The 12,652-nt window shown below is 41.0% G+C and overlaps 1 long non-coding RNA gene across 1 annotated transcript; it reads right to left on the bottom strand.

Annotated features, from left to right (window-relative positions):
* Positions 1-10,283: 10,283 nt before the first annotated feature.
* On the bottom strand, positions 10,284-11,122 carry LOC120534271. Its single transcript, XR_005634714.1, has 3 exons — positions 11,044-11,122; positions 10,669-10,795; positions 10,284-10,323 (listed from the first exon to the last, which is right to left on the bottom strand). It is a non-coding gene; the product is annotated as an uncharacterized LOC120534271 (long non-coding RNA).
* Between the last annotated feature and the right edge of the window lie 1,530 nt (positions 11,123-12,652).

Raw genomic sequence — 12,652 nt, 5'->3', positions numbered from 1 at the left:
TGCCTTCTTTGTCATGTTGATTGTTTGGTTTTTGTTTAAATCAGTAGTAGGTTAAGAAAATGGGTGGGCAGGTATAATATTTTTAGCACATTTTCAGTTTCCTCCCAAAAACAAACTCCCACAAATGTATGCCCAGCTCAAAGAGTTGTACTTGTTTTCAGCTGTAAAATGTAGTTACCAAAGAGAATCTGCATTGTAAAGTATTAAAAGTGGGAAACACTTCAAATCATCCCATGATATTCAAGTCAGGGGACCGTGAAGGCCATTCCAGAATATTTTACTTCTCCCTCTGCCTGAACGCCTTTGTAGATTCCGAACTGTGTTTTGGGTCATTGTCTTGTTGGAATATCCAACCCCTGCGTAACTTCAACTTTGTGACTGATGCTTGAACATTATCCTGAAGAATTTGTTGATATTGGGCTGAATTCATCCAACCCTCAACTTTATCAAGGGCCCCAGTCTCTGAACTAGCCACACAGCCCCACAGCATGATGGAACCTCCACCAAATTTGACAGTAGATAGCAGGTGATTTTCTTGGAATGCGGTGTTCTTCTTCCGCCATGCAAACTGCTTTTTGTTTTGACCAAATAACTCCATTTTTGTCTCATCAGTCCAAAGCACTTTGTTCCAAAATGAATCTGGCTTGTCTAAATGAGCATTTGCATACAACAAGCGACTCTGTTTGTGGCATGAGTGCAGAAAGGGCTTCTTTCTCATCACCCTGCCATACAGATGTTCTTTGTGCAAATTGCACTGAACTGTAGAATGATGTACAAATACACCATCTGCAGCAAGATGTTCTTGCAGGTCTTAGGAGGTGATCTGTGGATTGTCTGTAACCATTCTCACAATCCTGCTCATATGCCACTCCTGGATTTTTCTTGGCCTGCCAGACCAGCTGGTTTAACAGCAACTGTGCCTGTGGCTTTCCATGTCCTGATTACACTCCTTACAGTTAAAACTGACAGTTTAAACCTCTAAAATAGCTTTTTGTAGCCTTCCCCTAAACCATGATACTGAACAATCATCCAATGTCTGTCACTCTTCAGAGGAGAGTCAAAGGAAGCACAACTTGCAGTTGACCACCTTAAACACCTTTTCTCATGACTGGACACACCTGTCTATGACGTTCAAGGTTTAACGAGCTAATCCAACCAATTTGGTGTTGCAAGTAATCAGTACTGAGCAGTTACATGCACTCAAATCAGCAAAATTACAAGGGGACCCAAAGCACAGCCTGTTTTTCACATTTGATTTAATTTTATACAACTAAATACTGCTTCACTAAAAATCTTTGTTCCGAAAACACCCCAGTACTCAGATGTTCCTAGGAAATGAAAGACATACCACTGTTATCTGTTTTGTTGAAAGTAGAGCAAATTATTATGCAGGCTGAGAGGGGTTCCCAAACTTTTTCATCTATATGTGCTAATTTTGATCATTCTGCAGTTCAGGCTTGTCCCCCCATAATGCCTCTGGCATTTTTCTTGAAGCAACATGTCCTGATGCATTACAGAATGACCCCCAGCTTCCTATGCATGGTGAGGGTTTTCCTGGAGGAATCGCTGTCCCACTCCATTTCAAAGCTTCCGCTTATTTATTTATTTTTAATTTTTTTGGCAAGATCATGTAAGTACTTGCTGACTTTAAAAATTTAAATTGCACATTTGGGAACCAGATGACAAATAGTTTGCATTCTGATTTTCCCACTCCACTGAAGTTGATTTCTTCATAAACAAGACTTTGCCCAGGGCGAGCTTCAAGCTAGTCAAGACCCACATCATAGAGAGTGCATTGTGAGTATTTAATAGTCATCTGTTGTTTGACATAATCACCCATGGCCAATTCCAACTAAACAAAAAGCTTCACTTAAATAATTTATTGCCACGAAACCACCTGTAGCAGCAGATTTGAGTACAATAAGACATCAGAGTCTGCACTTTCAGATTGATTAGAATAAAGCTGAACATCTTTTAGAAAAAAAAAAGGACATGAAGCACACGAGAAGCTAATGAAGAGTTACACCCATTATGGCCTTTGCAGAGAAGTTCTTATCTGGGAGGTGTGGGAAGCATTTTTGAATTAGTTAGACCCAGAGGTCTTCTCATTATTACTGCATTTTGATGAGCGTATTAACTGCCAGTAGGGAGTCGAGAGAACTGTAGCCTGATGTGTTAGCATGCTGGGTAGATCACCAGTCAGTCCATCACAAGGCATGCACATCCTGTAAGCACAACCACAGTAACTCTGGCTTCTGTTAAAGTCCCCAGTGCAACAACCATGGCTTTTAAGGGTATCTGCATGAAGACGTCCATCCAAGACCGGAATTGGGGTCCAGCTGCTGGAAGGGCCATGGTGACAGTAAGCAGTGCGCTTACTGTATATGAAGAATTTAGAATAGCTTATTTACCAATTGACAGTTTTTTTTGTGCATAGTTATTATGATTACTGATGTTTATCTATTAAATATGCACTTTTGTCTATAGGCTATGGTTTTACACAAATAATTAAAATTACAGTGCAATTTTTATGTTGACAATTTATATAGGCTACATGTGGTGGGGATTAAATGGGCCAATCTTGTGGTTTACAGTCCAACACTGTTGTTTGGCTAGATTTACTTTTAGAACAAGTATGATGAAAACAGGCCACTCAGCCCAATAAGATCACCAGTCCTAATCTCCTTTATTCTCTAAAATCACATCAAGATTTGATGGTCTCTAATGTCCTACTCACCACCACAATGCTTAGCAGTGTAGTACATGTTTCTATGGTTCTTTATGTGAAGAAAAACTTTCTAATATCTGTAAGAAGTTTGCGCTTAAGTTTCCAACTGTGTCCCCCATGTTCTTGCCAAAGTCTTTTTAAAATAACAGTCTTGACAGATCTACTGTACTAATTCCCTTCAGAATTTTAAACACCTCAGTCATGTCACCTCCCAATCTCTCTTTGAATGAGTTATGCATTTTCAGTTTATGTAATCTCTTCTTTTACAGTAACTCATCCCCTGCAGTCCTAGAATCGGTACAGTCACTCTCCTCTGCACAGTTGGGTCTTTTTTTGTAATATGGACACCAAAACTGCACACAATACTCAGTAGACAGTTAGTGAAGGTATTCATGGGGCTAAATTCATTAAATTATTGTATGTGATTAACCTGGTAATTCAGCAGCCTTGTAGTTTGAAGATTAGTTTATGAGGAGAACATAGTAATTTTTTAAAAATGACTTGAATGGTAAAATTCTTTAGATTTGACCAGAAAAGTGGATAACGTAATTAGGCTATGTCCTAAGACTAGTACCCCATCTGGGGTTGGTACCTTGGCCACAGTGTTGTTGAGGTTGCTGCGATCATAGGAGAAATAAGAGAGGATCATCAAATTAATACACTGTTTCTTAAGCAGAACAAACCCCAGGTATACAACATGCAGAAAGCAGCAAAATCCAAGTATGTACTCTGTGGAAAGCAGACGGAGTCAAGGGTGCAAAGCTGTATACATGATAAGAAGTTTTTATAACGACTGCAAGGAATCTCTGTGTCATTTTTGAGTCCTCCCTTTCTTATTCCTCCCATATAAACACATTAACAAACCTTTTTACTTCCACCTTCATAACATATCCCATGTTCACTCAATCCTCTCTTTTTCTAAAGCTAAGTAACTCGTCCATGATTTTATCATATCTCACATCGATTGTAACTCCCTCCTGGCAGGTGCTCCTTCTAGTCTTATATCACAGCATGAACCAGCAACAGCGAGCACATCACACCCATCCTGCTTCGTCTCCACTGGTTCCCTGTGTCTTACAGGACTGAATTTAAAATTTTATTATTAACCTCCAAAGCTTTAAATGTCCTTGCACTGGACTACACCAGTGACCACCTCGATCGCTATGATCCTGTTTCACATGCTAAGGTCCTCTGATTCTGGCAATCTTGTTGTGCCCCACACTAACCTGCACTCTATGGATGATGAGGCCTTCAGCTGTAAAGCGCCCACACTTTAGAATGACCTCCCTAAATGAATCAGATCAGCTGACTCCATTATTCTTTCTTTAAAAAAACAACTTAAAACTCATCTGTTCAGGAAGGCTTTTCACTTAACCCGACATATGGCCCCCTCTTTCAGTCTTCCTTTCTGTCCAGATGCTCAGTATAATGTGTGTGTGTGTGTGTGTGTGTTATATCACAAATGATGTTATTTAGTAGGCTTTCCTTTTAGTATTGAATTTAGTATTTTACTCTGGTTTATTGTCTTTTGTTCTATTTAATGCTTTGTATATCTTGTATCTATCTGTTTTAGTGTTTTATTTGGGAAACATTTGTATCCAGTGTTACATATACCCTGCTGTTTCTCCCTGAGACTCCGTGAAGCGCCTTGAGCATGAGAAAGGTGCTATATAAAGAAAATGTATCATTATTATTTACTAACCTGTAATACAAGTACATTTAATAAAAGTAACCAAGTTTGAAAAACAAGTAAAGGCTGGCCTTCCAGATGGACAGAAAGTAAAACTGTTAAGAATTCTATAATACAAACCTATACCATAATGCAATGATCATCTTATGTAATTAATACAGGTAGTCCCCAGGTTACGGACATCCAACCTACGACTTACGAACCAGCCGCAGGTGCGATGCTTGCGCCTCAGTAACTGCCGCTCCATCATCTTCGGCCTGGGGACGCTACAAGTGGTGGCTGGAGGGGGGCGATTTCGCTGCTCACGCAGTGTAGTGTCCCTCGGGCAGCTCCCGGCGGCAAGCGGTTTCACTGCCCACCCACCACATACGGCTGCCCCGTTCGTTCTCGGTGGGTGGCTGATAATGCTGCAAGCGGTGACCCGGTTGTGGCTGAATGGAGGCCATTGAGGGTGAACGGGGCAGAGGGGGTAGCATTGTAGTGTGCATTGGATGGCTGCCTGTTGAATGGGGGCAGTGGTGGGTGTTTGTTCTCAGTGGATGGATGCTGCAGGCAGCATACAGTAGTGGAGGTGAGCAGGTGGTGAACCGCCACTCACCACCCCCATTCATTCTCAATAGCAAGCCTGCTTGTACTGTTATGCACATAGCATCTGACATGTTGACGACGGGTGCCTTCCTGTTGTGATAGCTGTACAGTACTGTGCAGAAGAGCTCATCTTACCCTTTTGTCTTCACTCTTCAAGAATGTCTCTGAAACATAAATCTGATGCAAGTGCTGGTGATACAGTAAAGAAGAGAAAAACCATCATCATTGAAAATAAAGTAGAAATAATAAAAAGGTCAGAGAGAGAGGTGAAACTCCATCTTTCATTGGCAGAGCACTTGGTTACAGTCGGTCAACAATAGCATTTATTAAAATAATGTACCTGTTCCGACTTACATACAAATTCAACTTAAGTACAAACCTACAGTCCCTATCTCGTACGTAACCCAGGGACTGCCTGTACTTCGAATGCGTGTCTCTTAACATTACTGTCAGGCCTTCTAGTTACTTTTGCTCAGAACCATATAATTTATACAGGCTTGATTTTATCATATAATTCCGGGTATTTTATAATGTCCGTCGAATGCGGAAAGCTCACACTATTGGTCCAAGAAATTATGATATGCTAAAGCACAGGCACAGAGTAGGGAAGCGTGTTAGGGCCACGGAGAAGAAAACAAAATCAGTGTATGAACTTTATTCTCATAGTTTATTTTGTCATTAAAGTACAATGTCGTAAACATCATTTTAAAATCAATGTTTAATTTACTAGATTTCCTCAAACCCCGTCATAAGTAATGTAGCACATTAAATGCTTTGTGTGAAGTGTTCCCTGACCCATGTTATTTGGTACATACTTCCTCTCCTCGACTTTATTCTTGACATATGCTTTTTTTTTTCTTCATTGTGTCTGTATTTTTTTTTCTTCTCCATGGCCCTAATACACTTCTGTACTTACAGAAGCGTCACAGAGTAACCACAGAACACACTGCCTTTTTTTCTATGTATTGTGCAGAAGTGTCCACACGTTAATACATGAACTATTCTGAAGCAATGTTTGCACTGATTTGTGTTTTTTGTGTCTCACACCCTCATACACCTTTATCGTAAGAGCATCTCTTATCTACGGTGAAGCGTTCGAACAGAAGAAAATATAAAGCTGGTTTTAAATTAAACGTCATTAAAGTGGCAAAAGAAATTGGTAACTGCGCTGCTGCAACAAAGTTTGATGTGTCTGAGAAACTGGTGCAAGATTGGAGGAGGCAAAAAGATGTTAAAAAAATAAAATTTAAGTGTTGCATTTTTGAATGGGTGTATAAATTGGTGTCTGATTTTATGATTGTTTTTTTTTCGGGTTTCAAGACCCGACTTATACGTGAGTATATACAGTAGGCCCCCACCTAACATTTTAATTGCGAGTTCCTGTTCATTCTGTTATTCATTGTGTTCTCCAAGCCCACCTACCTCAAACTCACCATATACACCATTTAATTATAATATGCAATGGTTCCTAAGCCAAAGGCCAGCAGTTCAGTGGCTGCTTTGGTTTGCAGTGTTTTTTGTCTCTGTAGTGTCATTGTTTGATAAATCAAGTCAATGGCAGTCTGTGGTCAAAGTATTTACTGTATGCTTCTTCAGGGTTTCTATAAAATAATTGACATTTAAAATAAATTAAATCAGAAGTCAGCATCCAGTTCTCCTCTGAGCTCTGATTTGTCTTGGAGTAACTAGCGGGTCTGTGTTGTTTTATTGCCTTCTAAGGTGCTCAGGTGATGTTCCAGAAAATGAGCCGATATTAATCATGACCAAATTTGCACAATTCACAATAAATTACCTTTCCTCGATGTCCCTTGGCTCTGTGAGCCTGCTGTTTGCATTCTGCCTCTTTTCACTGAGTGGAGAACTCAACGTGCCAGTAGCTGAGCCGATATGCCGGCCAGTGCTCAAACGCTGGCTGTCTTAGTAGACAGGTCTGGTAATTAAACTCTTCAAGATTTTAGACAATTAACTTAATGCTGGGTAATTATGTGGCAATATATGCAAAAGAAAAAAAAATGGTATTCATTCCCTGTCTAACTATCAGAATCTTCGTGAATTTTTCACATAGAATGAAAATGAGCTAGCAGTCCAATCAGAACAATCAAGACCCTGAGAGAGCAAATAAAACCAAATTCTGGTACAATTATTTCCTTGTTTATCTTAGAAAGTCATGCAACTTGCAGAGTGGTGCATTTGTTGGTAAATTTATATTTAAAACTTAAATAGATTTTTTTTTCCCAGTCCTTGCACTGGCTTACTAAAGCTGAAGCATTATGTGTGTCTCATAAAATATCTGCAGCTTAAAAAGAGATAGGAATTCATGATTAATGAAAATCGTGGAGTTGGGGTTTGCTCCCATTTTCCCAGTGATACATTTCACAAATTCTACCCATCAGATTGATTTGTGTTAAATCGACACTGTAGGTGTAAATCTCACACTTTTCTAGTGTAAATACAGTCGCTACTGTAAAATGAACACTTACAGTTACATTTTTCACATTACTAAAATGAAATTTACTTTCCAATTTGTAGTGTAGAAATTGCAATTCCTTTCAGTGTCACTGGGGACTGGAGCCTCTCCTGGAACCCCTGGGCATAAGGCGGGACACCACCCCGGCTAGGTGCCAGTTGATCACAATGCCCATGCCAGCGCAACCTGCTAAACTATTGTGCTGGGCATACACTGGGCTGTTTTGGTGTGTGCTATTTAATGCTTTTAGGTGATTAAAGCATATACATATATTTTGGACTATTAATTTTATTTTTTTGCATAGATTATGTTTTGGAGGTTTTCAGGTCATTTTTAGTTATTTTCCAAAAGTTTATTTTTTGAATTCCCATGTGTCATATGACTATAATTATCATGTTGATTACATCAGCGGAAGTGAATATATAAATATGCTAGTAATTCCATGGCACTTTATACTCAATGGGATAAAATCTTTGAACTCCTTAGTTAGCCTTAAAACCAGTAGGCCCTAGTGTCAGGCTTTCTTTCAGTTTATTTGAAATCCTTTCTTTCTTTCTTTGACTACTGCTTTCTATATTGCCCTTGTGTTTCGATTGCCTGATCATTTATCTACCTTGGTTAAAACCTCAGCTCACTCTGTCATGTACGTCATCTTCTGGGGTCAGATTTATAAAACTTGTTGAAGTTTCCAATGCTGTAGGTGTATACACATACAAAATGTTTTTGCCAAATTAAAAAGGCAATTTGCAGCAGGGTTCGAGTCTCCCATTGTAACTGTAGCATTTCACTGCACTCGTATTGTAATAAAGGAACCTAGCAAGAATGAAGTTGCTTTTGTTATTATAAGCAGTGACATCCCATTAACATATAAATCATGTGTAGAGGCAAAAGGAGACTGCCAAATGGTGTGGCTCGGTGCCCTGGGTCAACCCACATTTCGTTTATTATGAGGCAGCATTGGCAAACATGATGGTACTGTATATGAGTGACTGGCTTCTTACATCTGGAATGCTGTAACTCTGAGCTCGCAGAACACCAACATGTGTCACCAAGGCAATGCACACGATTCAAAGTACAGTAGCATATCTAATGGTCAACCAACCATGCTGGGCACATGTCATTCCTGGCTTCCTGTAGTGGCACATAAATATAATTCCTTGATGCTTGCCTACATAATCATCAGTAGATCACCACCTACAGAAAACACCATTAACAGACACTTGGGGCTTGAACCCAGCCTATGTAGGCTTAAAGAGAAGTACATTTAAATAACAAAAAAGACTTTATGACCAACACCTTCTGGACCCTTCCTTATTAATCAACACCACCCCGCTATGCATTGCCTTTGATTCCTGTATGTCTAATCATTTTCCTCTGATGATGACACCTGGTAGGTAGGTTATCAAAAGCTTAGAAATAAAACACAATTTTAAGATATGTGATTGATTTTCTCACTTTGTGGAGCTCTGACTACAAATATGCAAACCGTATCACAGACATTTGCTTCCATACATACAGATAGATAGATAGATATACTGCTGAAAAAAATTAAAGGAGCACTTTTTAATCAGAGTATAGCATCGAGTCAATTAAACTTTTGCGATATTAATCTGGTCAATTAAGTAGCAGAGGGGGTTGTTAATCAGTTTCAGCTGCTGTGGTGTTAATGAAATTAACAAGAGGTGCACTAGAGGGGCAACAATGAGATGACCCCCAAAACAGGAATGGTTTAACAGGTGGAGGCCACTGACATTTTTCCCTCCTCATCTTTTCTGACTGTTTCTTCACTAGTTTTGCATTTGGCTACAGTCAGTGTCACTACTGGTAGCATGAGGCGATACCTGGACCCTACAGAGGTTGCACAGGTAGTCCAACTTCTCCAGGATGGCACATCAATATGTAACATTGTCGAAGGTTTGCTGTGTCTCCCAGCACAGTCTCAAGGGCTGGGAGGAGAATCCAGGAGACAACCAGTTACTCTAGAAGAGCTGGACAGGGCTGTAGAAGGTCCTTAACCCATCAGCAGGACCAGTATCTGCTCATTTGGGTAAGGAGGAACAGGATGAGCACTGCCAGAGCCCTACAAAATGACCTCCAGCAGGCCACTGGTGTGAATGTCTCTGACCAAACAATCAGGAACAGACTTCATGAGGGTGGCCTGAAGGCCCGACATCCTCTAGTGGGCCCTGTGCTCACTGCCTGGCACTGTGGAGCTCAATTGGCATTTGCCACAGAATATCAGAATTGGCAGGTCCACCACTGGCGCCCAGTGCTTTTCAGAGATGAGAGCAGGTTCACCCTGAGCACATGTGACAGACGTGAAAAGGTCTGGAGAAGCCATGGAGAACATTATACTACCTGTAACAACTTTCAGCATCACCAGTTTAGTGGGGGGTCAGTTATGGTCTGGGGGAAGCATAGCCATAGAGAGACGCACAGACTTCTACAGTCTAGACAACAGCACCTTGACTACCATTAGGTATCAGGATGAAATCCTTGGACCCATTGTCAGACCCTATGCTGGTGCAGTAGGTCCTGGGTTCCTCCTGGTGCACAAAAATGCCTGGCCTCATGTGGTGAGAGTATACAGGAAGTTCATGGAGGATGAAGGAATTGATACCATTGAGTGGACCACATGCTCACCTGACATAAATCCAGTAGAACACCTTTGGGACATTATGTTTCAGTCCATCCAGCGCTGCAAGGTTGCATCTCAGACTGTCCAGGAGCTCAGTGATGCCCTGGTCCATCGCTGGGAGGAGATCCCTCCAGGACACCATCTATCATCTCATTAGGAACATGCTGCTTCACTCCATTCAAGGGGCCAGAGTCAGGAGGAAGAGGATGAAGCTTGAAGGAGGAGTGGAGGCAAAAGAGAGAGAGAAGGAAGGATTGTGTATTGGTGCATTGTGCTTATTGTACTGTACTTCTGTGGGGAACAAGAGGAAAATGTTTCCCCTGTAAATAAAGACTTGTGTTGCAGAGACTTGTGCTAGCATCTGTCTGTGTTAGGTGTTTGGGGAGCTGTACATCCCCTGGTGGTCACTATATATCTATCTCTATATAGATAGACATTATAAAGACAAGACAGACCATTATAAGGGTCTGGGGCACCTTGAAGGCGAACCCCATATATTGAAGTGCAAAAAGTGCAGAAGAAACTTTTGTTAAGTGCAAATGGTCGAGACTTCTTACCAAGTTCACAGATTTTGTCCAAGATGGCTACGTTTCTGATGTTGATGGTTTCTGGAAGGAAGAGGAGGGTCCAGGTGCAGTGACCCTGGAAGTGATGTCATGGTTGGAGGCACGTCAATTTTCTTTTCTGCAAAGGGGAGAGGAGAGAAATTGCTATGTCCTAGTGTATTATCGTGTATTCTGGAGGAGCAATATAATTAACCAAGCCCTTAAGTTGTTCCCCAAGTGCTCGCATGTCACAGTACCCATCACCAAAAAGGCTGCAGGTCTAGAAACCACGTGGTCACACGAGGATTGGACTCTCTGTGCAGGGCCATCCACTGTAAAGACACGTGGTTCATGACCATGATAAATTCGTGTCCTAGGAGGAAATACCTTAGCTGGTAAATAGCCAATTTGATCAACAGAGCCTCTCTCTCCACTGCTTCATGCCACATCTCCCATTCAAAAATTTATGACTTAAGTACATCACAGGGTGTTCAACACCATCGATGCTTTGGCTCAACATGGTGCCCAAGCCTGTTTCCGAAGCATCGGTCTGCAATAGAAAAGAAAGAGAAATTTTGCTTAATTTGTTCAGGTGTTGATGTAAGGGCTTCTTTAAGGTCATGGAATGCAGTGTCTGTTTTTTCATCCTATACCACAGAATTGGGAGCACGCTTCTTTGTTAGATCAGTTAAAGGGGCAGCTCCTTCGAGAACGGAGAAACAAACTGGCGCTAGTATCCACTAGTCCTAGGAAGGCTTGAACTTGCCTCTTAGTTCTTAGACAGGGACATTTCACAATGGCAGCAACTTTTGAACACTGGGGATGTATGGTTCCCCAGCCCACCGAGTAGCCTAAATATTTTGCCTTAAGGCAAAAAAATGTTTCTTCGGGTTTGACTAAGTTGTAGGCCGGCTTCACTTAGTGTTTGTAGCACTGCACATACCTGATGTATGTGATCCTCCCAGGTGTCAAAATAAATAACTATATCATGCAAATAGGTGGCACTGTAGGTTTGGTGGGGTTGGAGCAATCTGTTCATCATTTGCTGAAAAGTCACAGGTGTCCTATGCAAACCAAATGGAAGGACCATATACTGTCAGTGACTGCTTGGCGTACTAAACGCAGTCCTTTCCTTTGTGGACTCTACTAAGGGAATTTGCCAATACCCTTTCTTTATGTCCAGAGTGGTCAAGTACTGTGCCCTCCTTAGCCTCTTGAGGAGTTCATCCACTCAGGGCATTGAGTAGGTGTCAAACCGACATACCTGATTAAGCTGGCAGAAGTCATTGCCGAAGCACCAACTTCCGTCAGGTTTAGAGACTAAAATGAAGGTACTGGACCAAGGACTGAAACTTTCTTCTGTTACCCCAAGTCCAACATGCATTTTATTTCTAGTTTGTTTAACTTCAGCATGTTTGGCCTCCAGGAAGCAATATGGGTGGTCTCGGACGATGACCCCTGGCTCTGTAACAGTGTTGTGCGCAATCAAGGAGGTTTTTTCCAGATTTCTTATTCACCACTTCCAGAAGAGACAAGAACTTCTTGAAGCTCTCATCTTTGTACGGATATTAAAGCTGAAGTTAAGGTTATTAACCTTACTCTTATTCGATGTTAATGTTGATTTATTTTGTTTTATAATTGTGTCTTTCATTTTTCTGTTCTTTAATATGTAAAGCACTTTGAGCTACTGGTTTGTATGAAAATATGCTATATAAATAAATGTTGTTGTTGTATTAGATGCAAAGAAGGAGCGAGGTGATGTGGAGTAAAAATCGGTATCCCTCTCCTTCCACAGCGTCAAGAGGTTGACATGATATACTCGCTTGGCTGGTTGTCTACTTAGTTGTTTAATCAAGTAGTCAACCAAGCCCTTCCTTTCCTTAACTTCATACGGGCCCTGCCAATGAACCAATAATTTAGAGTAGGAGAGAGATAGATACATACTGCTAAAACATTAAAGGAACACTTTTTATTTCGAGTATAGCATCAAGCCAAT

This window comes from Polypterus senegalus, chromosome 8 (genome assembly GCF_016835505.1).
Source record: "Polypterus senegalus isolate Bchr_013 chromosome 8, ASM1683550v1, whole genome shotgun sequence".
NCBI lineage: Eukaryota > Metazoa > Chordata > Cladistia > Polypteriformes > Polypteridae > Polypterus > Polypterus senegalus.
The sequence above is the reverse complement of the archived record's forward strand: the minus strand, read 5'-3'. Positions and strand labels throughout refer to the sequence as shown.